The sequence below is a fragment of the Solanum verrucosum genome, unplaced genomic scaffold, assembly GCF_900185275.1.
Source record: "Solanum verrucosum unplaced genomic scaffold, falcon-dt-bn FXZP01000088.1, whole genome shotgun sequence".
NCBI lineage: Eukaryota > Viridiplantae > Streptophyta > Magnoliopsida > Solanales > Solanaceae > Solanum > Solanum verrucosum.
Genome location: NW_026020077.1, coordinates 163,310 through 175,884, shown reverse-complemented (window position 1 = coordinate 175,884; position 12,575 = coordinate 163,310). Strand labels below are relative to the sequence as shown.

Here is a 12,575-nt window from a genome sequence, read left to right as displayed (position 1 = left end):
AGCATTAGGGAGCAAATAATTCTACTATAAAATAGTTCAAGGGGGTAATAGGACCCTCCTAAAATATAAGTGTGTAGTTGAAAATCCACTAATAAAATGGGGGGTCATTTGGCCATTTTCTGTTATTTTAAATATACTATATTCAAGTGAATTCACATGTATCGGAAATACATAAACAAATTTCCCTCGTTTCAAACTCCCTCTCATATAATAAGAGAATGAAAATAAATTTTATTTACAAAAAAAAAAAAAAGAAAACCCACATTTTACTTAGGGTTAGCCCGTCATTTGACCGGTTTGCCCTTCTCCTTCAACTTCCTCTATTTACCTTTAGTATTTTATTCTTATTTTTCTTTTTATATGTTATGCATTTGCAAAAATAGTACTAAAAATCAATTTAAAATATTAAAAATAATACCATACCGAAGTATATAGTTACATAAATAACTAGCACCCACACACGAGCACACATGCACGCGCACACGTACGCACGAACACACGCACGCACACGCGCGCACACACACACACGCACATGCGCGCGCACACACACACACATACACGCACGCACACACAGATGCGCGCACACACACTCTAAAATACTAACAAAAAATAAATATGCAACCTAGTATTAGTATAAACTAAATGTTTAAAAGTTAAGATTTTGACTACTCTATTTTGATTGAATTGAAATGCATTTGAATTATAATTGATTAACAAAAGAAGTTGTTTGTACTTTATTTTGCATATATATTTCTACTTGTGTAATGTGTTAGTATGATGCAATTGAGATCTTTTTTTAATTGTCAAAGTCATAATTCTCTATTACATGAGTATATATTAGTCAAAATTGAACAAATTATGGTTACCGATTTACCATACCATAAGATACTGAAACCGAGCTTCAATATACCGAATTAAATTGATATGGTAATGATGTAATATTTTAAAAACTGAATATCAAAATTATGGTATCAAAAATTTCAAATACCATACCTTACCATACTATGCTCACCCCTAGGTACAACCAACAAAACTTGTTGGATCCATTAACTTTTCGACATGTAAATTGTGGGGCCCAAATTGTCCTTTAAAGCTGTAATTGAAACCAAAAGGAGAGAGCTAAAGCTTAAGTGGAAATTAAAAGAAAATTGTACCACCGTCAACTTAAAGCTATACAAAAAAGTTTAAAATATCTTTAAATTATGTGAATTGATATAAAATTACCATCGAATTCGAAATGCCTCTAATGTCAATTTTTAGACCCTAGGCCTTATTTTAACAGCCTAAATATTATGTGTGTGTGGACGTCTTAACTTCTCGATAGGTGGTGTGACCATTCTTGGAATTTGTTTGTCCACAAATTAGGTTAATATTTATGTCATTAAAGATATTTGTGAAGTTTAAAGCTAAACTATAGTTAAATATAAAAGCACAACTTCTATTTTTGGCTAGCAGTAGCAGCCAACAGGCGCATGCAACATATATTAGTGAATGAAAAGAAAAAAAGGGTGTGTTGGCTGCTACTGCTAGCCAAAAATATACTTAGGTTTATTCTCATTTTATCACCAACAAAAGTTAGTGCTTCTCAACGTATTTATTTCAACTCTTATGTTTAGTTAAATATTTTGATAACTTTTATTTTATTTTATATCTCACTTGTATCGAAAAATCATTTAAGAAATATCGAATAAAATTGAATCGAAATTGCAAAAATCAAATTGAACAAAATTAATATGATTTGATATTTGGTGCACATTTTTTAAAAATTGAAAACCAAAGAATCAAATCAAATTTTAACACAATCAAATCGAATAACCAAATGTCCACCCTGTTTACAACACAAATGCATATATTATAGCTATTAGATTAACTTTTGACATATAATATTTAATCAAAAATCAGAAATTAGAGTCGGTTAAAATTGATTTCTTCTATTTGATATTTTTTACTTGTAAAAATAGAACATCTTTAATATTACTCTGAGTATAAGTTATGCACGTATTAGTGCATGTATTAGTTATACAAGTATTACTGTATTAGTTATGCAATGTTTAATTATGCGGAGTTTAGTTATGCATAAATTATTTCTTTGGATGCTGGTTCTTTATATTAAAAATTAGTAAAATTATATATTTTTAAAATTATAACATTTTTTCACAATTATATCCTTTCCTTCTTTAACTTTGTATTTAAATCAAAACATTTCTTTAATTATGTAAAAGAAGAAAGTTATTAAGTGAAAGTGATAAGGGTAACATTCTCATTTTAACATTTTATCCATGTGTTAGCTATATACGTATTAATTATTCCACCTTCTACTCCGCATAAATAATACACAAAATTCCTCATAACTTATACATGCATTAGTTATGTGAATTTCAAAATTATCAACCAAACGTCGTATTAATTTTATATATGAATAACTTTTTTTCCTATTCACCTACCAAACGCCATATTAATTATATACATGAATAACTTTTTTCTTATCCACCTATCAAACATCGTATTAATTATATACATGAATAACTTTTTTCTTATCTACCTATCAAACATCGTATTAATTATATACATGAATTTTTTTTTCTTATCCACCTACCAAACGTCGTATAAGTTATACATACTCTAATACATAATTAAGGGTTATTTTATCCAGCCACCAAACGCCCCGAAGGACTTAAATAAATCTAAAATGGTAGGTAGGTAGCCATTTTTTTGTTTCTCAAAAATGCCCTTAGCAGCTACGTACACGTGCTTCTCTTTTCGTTATATATTGAATAGATTAGCAAACAAAATGATTGGTACGTATTCCCTTTGTCTCTAATTACTTGTTCAATTTTTTTTAGTTGTCCCTAATTACTTGTCTATATTGACAAATCAAGAAATGATAATTTTTTTAAATTATTATACTCTCACTTAATTACTTTGAAAAAAGATAGAATTTTTTGAAAATCTTAAGTTTTTAATTTATCCACTTCATAATTAATAGGAGTAAAATGGTAAACTCGTTATGTCGATCGTTGTTTTCTTAACAGGAGTGGACAAGTAATTAGAAATAGAGGGAATACAAGATTCTTGCACGGTTACACACCCCCATTTTCCCTTTAATTCTAATCAGAAGTTTAATTTGTATGTGTATGTATGCGTGATCCATTTGTCAAATATAGGCAGGCTTAGTTCAATTTACTGGTATCAAATTATACTAACGTAATAAATCATGTGGATACAATTATGTTCCTCCCATGATATTTCTTTCTGAATTTCTCTGTAATTCCATATTTCTCGAACTATAATAATGTAAACCTCCTTGTAATTGATGTATTATTTGATAGCTAGAAACCAGAATAAATGGATAGGTCAAAATATTACTTAGGCTGAGATGAACTGAGTTTTAAGATAGCTAAACAATGGATCATAAACTAACCCATCCAACTCTTACCAAAGTAAAACCAACAAAACTTTATTTATTTCTTTATTATTATTTTATTTTATTTTTAGTTTCTCCTCCTATATCTGGTATTCATATTGGACTTCGACTAAACTCAATTTTGCATCGAAAAGTTTCACATTGAGGGTAAAACGCTCCCTAACAAAGACAATTTTGTATTCAAAAGGAGACTCAAATCCTAGAGAGTACTTATATATTATAACTATATATCACATGTAACTAGGGTATTGTAGCAATGTGGTGGTCTATAAATTGAAGATATACTAACATCAAGCAAAATAGACAAGTGTTTAACAATATGAAGTCCATCAATATTTTGAGCTTGCTCTTGCTTTCAACTACCCTTAGTTTGGTTCCCTTAGTTTCCTTTTGTCAATCATCAACCACTTTAACTTCCGACAATAATCCGATTCTCCTCCCCACAACTATTCATAACGGCGATGATGACGATTATGATTATGATGACGATGATGAAGATATCCCTCTTGTGCTAGATATTTTTTCCATGTTGAATTCTTAAGTAGAGTACTATTCAATCATGAAAATATGGGTAAATTGATATTTTATCCGATCCATTTGTTACCAATCAATTTTTACCCATATCAAATATGAGCAGGTTGAATTATTACCATTTTATGTTGACCCATTTTCAACCCGCCCAAATTTGACCCAACCCGCCCATTTGCCTCCACTAATTATAATGATGATGAAGATATCCCTCTTGTGCTAGACATGGACGGCAAACCACTCAAGATTGACGAGGAGTACATAATTGTGAGTGTTCTCACAGGAGGCGGAAACGTATACTTAGCTGATCTTGAAAATACCAAATGCCCAAACGGCGTTGCCGCTTATAATTCTGGTAAATTTGTTACTATCGAACATATTCTTTCCGGTGATATCGTCGAAGAAAATGTAGACATATTAATATAATGTTCTCAACTCCAACATCAAAGCTATGTGTTAACGAAACTGTTTGGAAAGTCGGTGATTACTTCCTAGGACCACCTAGCTAGGTTTGTTGTAACTTAAGATTTCCAGGACCTGAAACCATAAAGAATTGGTTTAAGATTGACAAATATGTGACCTAATTCTTACAAGTTAAGGTATTGTCCTAGTAAATTAATGTGTCTAGAATGTGACCACTTTGATTGTGCATAAATCGGATTAACCGTCGATAGTGGAATCAGCCGTCTAGCTCTCAATAACAAGCCTTATCCATTGGGTTTCAAAAAAATTAATAAGACTGATCATGCATAGTTAATTATCTATGCTTATAACCTGGCTTTCTAAATAATGTGGATCGTCGTTCTATCGATCCTCTTGTATTCCACGTAATATTAATGATTATGAATAAAAAAGCTAGGTTTTTTTAACTGAAGGAGACACCAAAGGCCTCTAATTTTTTTTATAGTTATCTCGAGTATATATCTATTCAAGAAATGGCAGGGTGGAGGCCTACCCTCTTTCTTTTTTTTTCGCCTAATATTTTTTTATTTTTTGAATTTCAACATTTAAATTTACTCTAAATAAGCTTATATTTAGAATTGAAGTTTTATATATCATGTATATTAAAAAATCCCCATCTCACAATCATTAATTTTTCAAAATAAATAATAATGATTTACCATTATTTTTAAGAACTATTCTCGATCTGCACCTACCAAAATAATAAGTGGTAGCAATTGATGTGCTTGCATGACAACAAATTTGTGATGGTACTTAATTGGGATATTTTACTCGTGGGATAATCCCATGCGGTCCCGGGACATTACTATACATTTCTAGTAATTATTAGTGGTCCAATTTAGGCTGTAAATATTTAAATTGGGTAATTCACGTGCATATATTGGAATGTCTTTCTACAATATAACTCTACCAACCAAAATTCAATAGATAATCTTAGTAAATGATATAGCTGGCTCCTTTCTTCCGGTATATAGTATAGTATATTATTGAGTTCGTCTTCAAAATGGATATTTTGATATTTTACCAATCAAAAGAGATCCTCTCTAAATCTCAGATTAAAATGGACACTTCACTCATTTATAGATGAACGGTGACTAACAAAATTAGCTTTGTCAGTCACCCCAAAAAAAATAAAAATTATTATAGCATCCGTCCATCAGAATTAAATTTTTTAGTCTCAATTCACTCATAAATAAGCGAAGTATCTGTTTTGATTTGATTTGTAAAATTCAAAAAGTGTGTTTTGGAGCCGGACTCAATTTCCTGCCTCCCCATTAGTTGACAAGAACATTAATGGGATATCACGTCCTTGGAAATCTTCCACCTTCCACACATTGTTCTTACAAATAGTTGGATTGTCAAGAATCAAGATAGAACTCATTTTAATCGATGGACTTTTTTTTTTTTTTTTTTTTTTAATAATCGAAAGCCATCACCAATAGGTTGTGAGCCTACGAGTGTGGAGGGTTTGAGTAGACCCCTACCATGTAAAATATAAGTAGAAATACTTACAAAAGATTAGAGGGGGACATGGACCTTGCCTCTAACGAGCAAAAGAGATTGATCAAACAATCTAAAGGAAAGGAAGTAGCCTATACAAGTTCCTTTCCGGGAGTACAACAAATAATTAGCTAACAAAAAAATTACATTTCTCAAATCTTCTTCTAATTGATGGACTTTATAATGAACTCAAATTTAATAATGACACAAACCAATTTCTCAACTATATCAATAAGGCTAAATCTCAATTATAATTTGAGAAATTAAATGCAACAACTCAAAAGGCAAAAGCCTAAATAGAAATACAGAAAAATTGAAAGTAAAAACTACCTAGGATCAATTGAAGAAGGAGGCGAGGAACTAGACCTAGAGAAAGCAGAATGAGCGATACATACTTTGCCTAAGCATGGTTATAATAAGCATTAACTATTCTTTCTAAATGTGTGACCTTTAAACCAATTGTTAATTGGACCTAATTCTCAAATCAACCTTTATGAAGGTCTTCTGATTCTATTTCTCTGCCCACTAGTTGGTTGTCTGATATCCCTATGTATTTTGACGTTGGTCTTGGACTGATTCATAACAGACTCCCTCTGATGTCTCTCAATTTAATCAATCGCATATTAATTTTTATTAGTCATGCCCAGTAGACATAGTTAAGTTGAAGAGGAAAGATCTAAAAAAGTTCAAGAAATACTATTGTAATGAGGAGTCATGAAGTTTATTGTATATTGAATTGAAGTAGAAGTCTCCTTGTTTATTGTTGTTGTAGAAATTTTTTTGTATAACAATTTTCCAATTTAGGATGCGAATAAACAGATTGGATCGGTATAATTCACACCGTTATATACATCTCAAGTAGATTTTGTTCATTTTAAATATTTATAGTAAAATTTTATCGTATTATTTTAACACATTTTTATAATTAGCAAAAACATTAAGAAGAGTTTAATACATTCACTAATGATGTGACAAACACATAATTAATTGATTATATGTGACATTTAATTATGTAAAAAAAATTATTTTAAAGTCTCATTCCCACTTTCAATATGTTTTTTTTTTCAAATTTGTTCTTCTTTTTTTCCCGTTTCAGATCTGTTTCTTTTTTCTTTTCTTTTTTTAATTGTTTTAGTGTTTATTGTTGTATTGGGGGAAGAAGACAGGGGGAGCTAGGAGGAAGAAAGAGATGAAGTATAAAATGAGTATGAAGGACAATATTTTCATTATTTTTTATTGAATTTTTTTTCTTGAAAATGAGAGGTCTTAAATCGAGGTCAAGAAGTCAAAATTTGGGTTTTGGATCAAGGTCACAGTTAGGGTCAGAAATTGGATTCCGAATAACTCATTTCAGGTGATGGGATTTAAGGAAAGTTATGAAAAATATTTTCCTGTAGGGATCGAAGCTAACCCCTTCAATGACTCACAACCAATTGGGGATGGTTTTTTGAAAAAAAAAAAAAGTGCTATTTATAGAGGTTGCTACACCCTTACATATATTAAAAAGAGTGCAATTACATGATATTTCCCTATTAAAGAGAGTGCAATTAAGCTTCTGCTCTATCAAGTATGTCCACTAATCAATCTACAAACCCACAAACGGTGGTTAATAGGGGGCAAGTTTATTAGTTTACTGCCAGCTCTGTCATTGCAGATTGCTGCTAGTTATGTTTCTTTGGATCCACTCTCACTCAGGCTATGAAAGATCAAGATGAAAACAAAGACAAGTTTAAGAGATTTGTCAATCCAATGAGCACGATATAATTAAGTAAACAAGTGTTGGGTTTTTTAATTGGGTTGATCGATAGAATTGTGAATGAATTTGGATCTAATTGCAGTGATTTTATATCATATAGTATTTAATTAATGATAAATTTAGTTGAATGATTTTATTGATACAAACACCTAAGTTGAGTGATTTTATTGATACAAACACCTAAGTTGAGTGATTTTATTGATACAAAATAAAGTTTAATGACTTTACTAGATAAATTCTCAAAGTTGAGTGACCTTTTGTGATATTAACTCATTTTAAAATGTATTAATCGAACGGATACCCACCCATTTTGCACCCTTACTCTCCAACATGAAGTCCATTTTACCACTTTCTGTTTGTTCCCTTTTCATCAACTACTTTAACCCATTGTCCTCCCAACTACTACTCATATCTTCCTACTGCCTCAAGTGCTAGACTTAGGACGGCCAACCGCTCAAGTACATTTTTTTTATCTACTATTTTGAGTCGAGAAGGAAAAAAAATAAAACATTAAGATAACAATACTTTTACAACGATTGAGACTACACATGACACATGCATGCGTAGCTTTATTTAGAGAATACAGTAGGTAGGTAGGTACGTACAAACATGATGAAAATAATACAGTGAAAAGGATCGATACATATTATTTGGTCGAAATTAACCAAATTATACAATCGATTTAATTCCAATGTTAGTATCCTTAATGAAGACAAGATTGAAGGTATTGCCTGTTCCTATGGCCAATCGCCTTCCTGCAGTATAATCGATGCCAATGTCAGTGCAGATGTGTTCTCCATAAGGACAAAACATCAACTTATACCAGTAACTTTCAGCTTTCTTAATTTGAAACCATGAGGCCACATTCATAACATTTCCAGCTACCCCATTTGTTGTCAAGTACATTGGCATATCATGTCCTGGGAAACCTTCTACTTCCCACACTGTGTTGTTACAAATCCCACTTGGATTGTCAATATAGAACTCAATGTTAACATCGCTCGATTCAGTTATTTCTACTTGTTTCGCTGCCTTTGGTTTGAAAACCACTGGCATACCACTGTACATATCTCGCCCAGACTGCACCACCTGTAACAAACAAAAGATAAAAATTGAATATACAACATTTCCAATGTGATACCACGAGTGGAGGTTTGGGAGAATGGATGCATTAGATATTTCACATTAAATTAGAAAAGAATCTCTTTTATGGTCTTGAGAATTTCTAATTATGACTTAACTTTTTAGGTTGAATTATGACGACTAAACTCTTAAGTTCTTATCATGATGATATTACAACTTATGTTTCTTGGTTTATTGGATGTAGAACCCGTACTGTTGATTCATGCTCTAGATGTCCAGTCCTTGGGGTCTCCTTATATCTCATCGCTTATGGAGTTGAGTTAGGTCCAGAACATTTTCACGCAAATAAGAGATAAATAATTATTAAAAATATACTCGATGTTTAAATTTTTAATAGTGATGATCGATTATATATAGTTTAACAAACCTGTAAGGGACAGACGAAGTTAGCATCATGACCAGCTCCAAAGCCACGGAATACTCCGCCACCTCCGGCACCGGTTATCGCTGCACCACAAAGTACCTGGAGTCTGGTGTGAGAATATCGCCATGAATGTCACGCACCACCTGCAACACTGGATTAGGAGTTGTTGTAGCACTAGTGCATGAACACCAAAATGCAAGGAGAAATGAAATTAGCAAAACAACGCTCTTCATTTTCTTTTATCCTAATTTTCTTTCTGCCTATACATACTTCATTCATACACGACCTCTCAATTTATAGACAAGAATTTCATAAATTAATTTTAACGGGTTGGGTCGGAAGCAATGGGTTAGGGTTTGAGTTAAAATTGATGATCCATAATTTAGTGAAAAATCTAGTTGGCAACGCTGCTGAGGTGGAGGGATTAGTTCCACGTAACACCACATCATTAAAATTTTGGATGGTTAAGTCTTGAGGATATTTATGATCTCTTGGTATATATATAACTGTGGAGGCATTTTTTATCCCAAAATATAACGTAGGGTAGATCTATTTTCGTATAGTTCAGTAACAATTTTGACATTTTCCTGTTTTCATTATATAGCTACAGGATGGAGTACGAAAGAAAATATTTTGTGGTTGTTCGAACGGTGTACGAAAGAAAAATGTGGAACTACCAGGAGCGGGAGTAAAGATAAGGTGTTTCGAGGGAAAATATCAAATCCATCCAAAATATATCATTAAATCTCTAAGCGGCCACGTGACTTTAATCCAAACTACCATTAAAATTTATGGGACCATTGGGTAGGTGTGATTCACAATGTACATATAAAAATCATTACGTCTCAATCGCTAATTAATAGGTTTAATTTGAATTCCGTTTGCTCCATACATTTAACTTATCTGCAGTGTTGCTGCTTAATTTTTAGAGCAGAAATTTATTCTTTTATTTTTCTATATTATGGGGTTATCTACATCTTTTTATTTTTAAAAAAATTATTATTATAAAATTGTCATTACCAAGGTTATCTACATCTTAAGGGGTCATTTGGGTTGAATTCAAGTTATGATGGAATAAGTTATACTAACATTATTTTTTATTGAGTGTAATTAGTTTGTTGTATTCAAAATAATAAATTTTAAGAACAATTTATTTGTTTACAAAAATCCTTCATGAATGTAAAAGTGATGTATAAAAAGGGTTGAAAGAGACATTTTTGTCATTTACTTATTTTATCACAGAATTATTATACTACCCAAGGGGAGGAATAACTTATCTCGGTATTAAATATTAATCCCGAGATAAGTTATTCTGGACTTGCGAACCAAGCAACAAATTAAGTGATACTATAATTTAATCTCAGGACTATTTGGTATTATCCTTTACACAAAACGGCCCACGAGTTAAATTTAGGTGTGCTGGGAAAGTAGTGAATCAACTTTTGGTTAATTTATTTTTAGATCATGTAAGTTTTTTTTTGTGATATTTTAAACTTTTAAGATATGTTAATGGTGAATGGAAATTTGAAAGAAGAAGAAGTGTGAGGGAAGATGGTGAAAATGTTAGCCCGTATAATCTATATATATATATAATAAAGGAGAAATATAGACATGGTGATGTGACACATCTTTATGACCTCCATTTGCATTTATCTCTTTTCTTCTTTTTTTGGCATTTTTTCTTATTTATATTAATTATCGTATTGCAAAAGTAAATTACTTAATTTATTACAAATAAATATTTTATTAATGGAGGAACACTTACAATAAAAACTCTTCACATTCTTTTTTTATTTGTTTGCCTCACTTCTAACCATAAAATGAAAATATTATTTTATATTTTAAGTATTTTTCTCAATATTATTTAATTTATTCATAAGGATTTATTATCCATGACTTACATCTCTTTAATTTTACTTTTAATAATATTCATAACTTCCATAATTTTTTGTCCATAACCTAAATAACTTAAATTTGTAAGTTTATAATGTTTTATGATATTCCTTATTTTGCCAATAAATTCATATTTAGTTTCATGAAGATTCATATTCAAGATTATCCTTTCTCTTCTTCATCATATTGGTTTGTGAATGAATTAACAAGTAACAAAAAAGAAGTACATGAAGGTAAGAAATATTTCATTTCATTGTCAGGTCTTTATTTTTTTATTTCCTCTATTTTGCCAATAAAAATTCATATTTAGTTTCATTCACATTCAAGATTATTATCATTTCTCTTCTTCATCATATTTTTTAGTAAATTAACTAACATGTAACAAAAAAGAAGTACATGAAGGAAAGATATATTTCAAAAGTGTGGATTCTATTGTGTTATGATATGAGAATAAGGATATTCAATTTATAAATCTCCAAACTTTTCTTTTAAGGAAAGAATAATCAAATATGGAAGAGAAATATATTTTCCTTTCAAGAAAAGTAAAAACAATTATGATAATACTTTAACTTTCCTTCAAGGTAAAGCTAAAACTCAAATATGGTAAGAAAATCAAGGCAAAACTCTAACAAATCTCCCCTTTTTACTGGATTTTCTTGATAAATCTGTCTTCTACACATGCATGATAATCTTCGTTATTCACATAATTTTCATCATTGTTGCTTGCCATGATTAAAAATAAAGTTTAAAAGATATGGGTTAAAATGGTTTTAAAATATTTTATTTTTATTTTAATAAAATGCAGTAATAAGAATGTTAAAAATATGGTTTAAACTTTTTCCATGTATAGTTGGACAAAAATCTTCTTCATCATCAAATTTATTGCAAATTGATTTGAAACCAGTTGAACTTGTCTTCAATCTTGTTCAAACATTGGACCATCGGATCATGGGCTCTATACCACTTGTTGGGTTCAAAAGTGATTAGGGCGTCATGTGGAAACTTACAATTGCAAATCATATGACGATAAATTAGATGACACATAAAATATACTAAAAGAAACATATTTTATTATATGATATGACCAATTGGCCTACTTATTTAAAAAATAATTAAAAACATAAAAAACTGTAGAGAGAAAGTTTCTCCATAAACAAAAGTCTCTAAACGACTACATTGTGGATTCTATATTATTATGCTATGAGAATATGGATCTTCAATTTATACATCTCCAAACTTTTATTGTAAGGAAATAATAACCTTATATGGAAGAGCAATATTTTTTCCTTTCAAGAAAAGTAAAAAAAATTATGATAATGCTTTAACTTTCATTCAAGATAAAATTAAAACTCAAACATGATAAATAAAAAATCAGGGCAAAATCCTAATAACTATAACCATGGTTAAGATGCATTTATAATGTCTATATCTTCGCTTATATATATATATATATATATATATATATATATATATATATATATATATTATATATATGGGTTAATTTT

The 12,575-nt window shown here is 30.4% G+C and overlaps 2 pseudogenes; one reads left to right on the top strand and one right to left on the bottom strand.

The window, feature by feature from the left end:
- Positions 1-3,743: 3,743 nt before the first annotated feature.
- Positions 3,744-4,705, top strand: LOC125824004 (cysteine protease inhibitor 1-like; annotated as a pseudogene).
- A 3,596-nt stretch (positions 4,706-8,301) lies between these two features.
- On the bottom strand, positions 8,302-9,410 carry LOC125824080 (kunitz-type serine protease inhibitor DrTI-like; annotated as a pseudogene).
- Between the last annotated feature and the right edge of the window lie 3,165 nt (positions 9,411-12,575).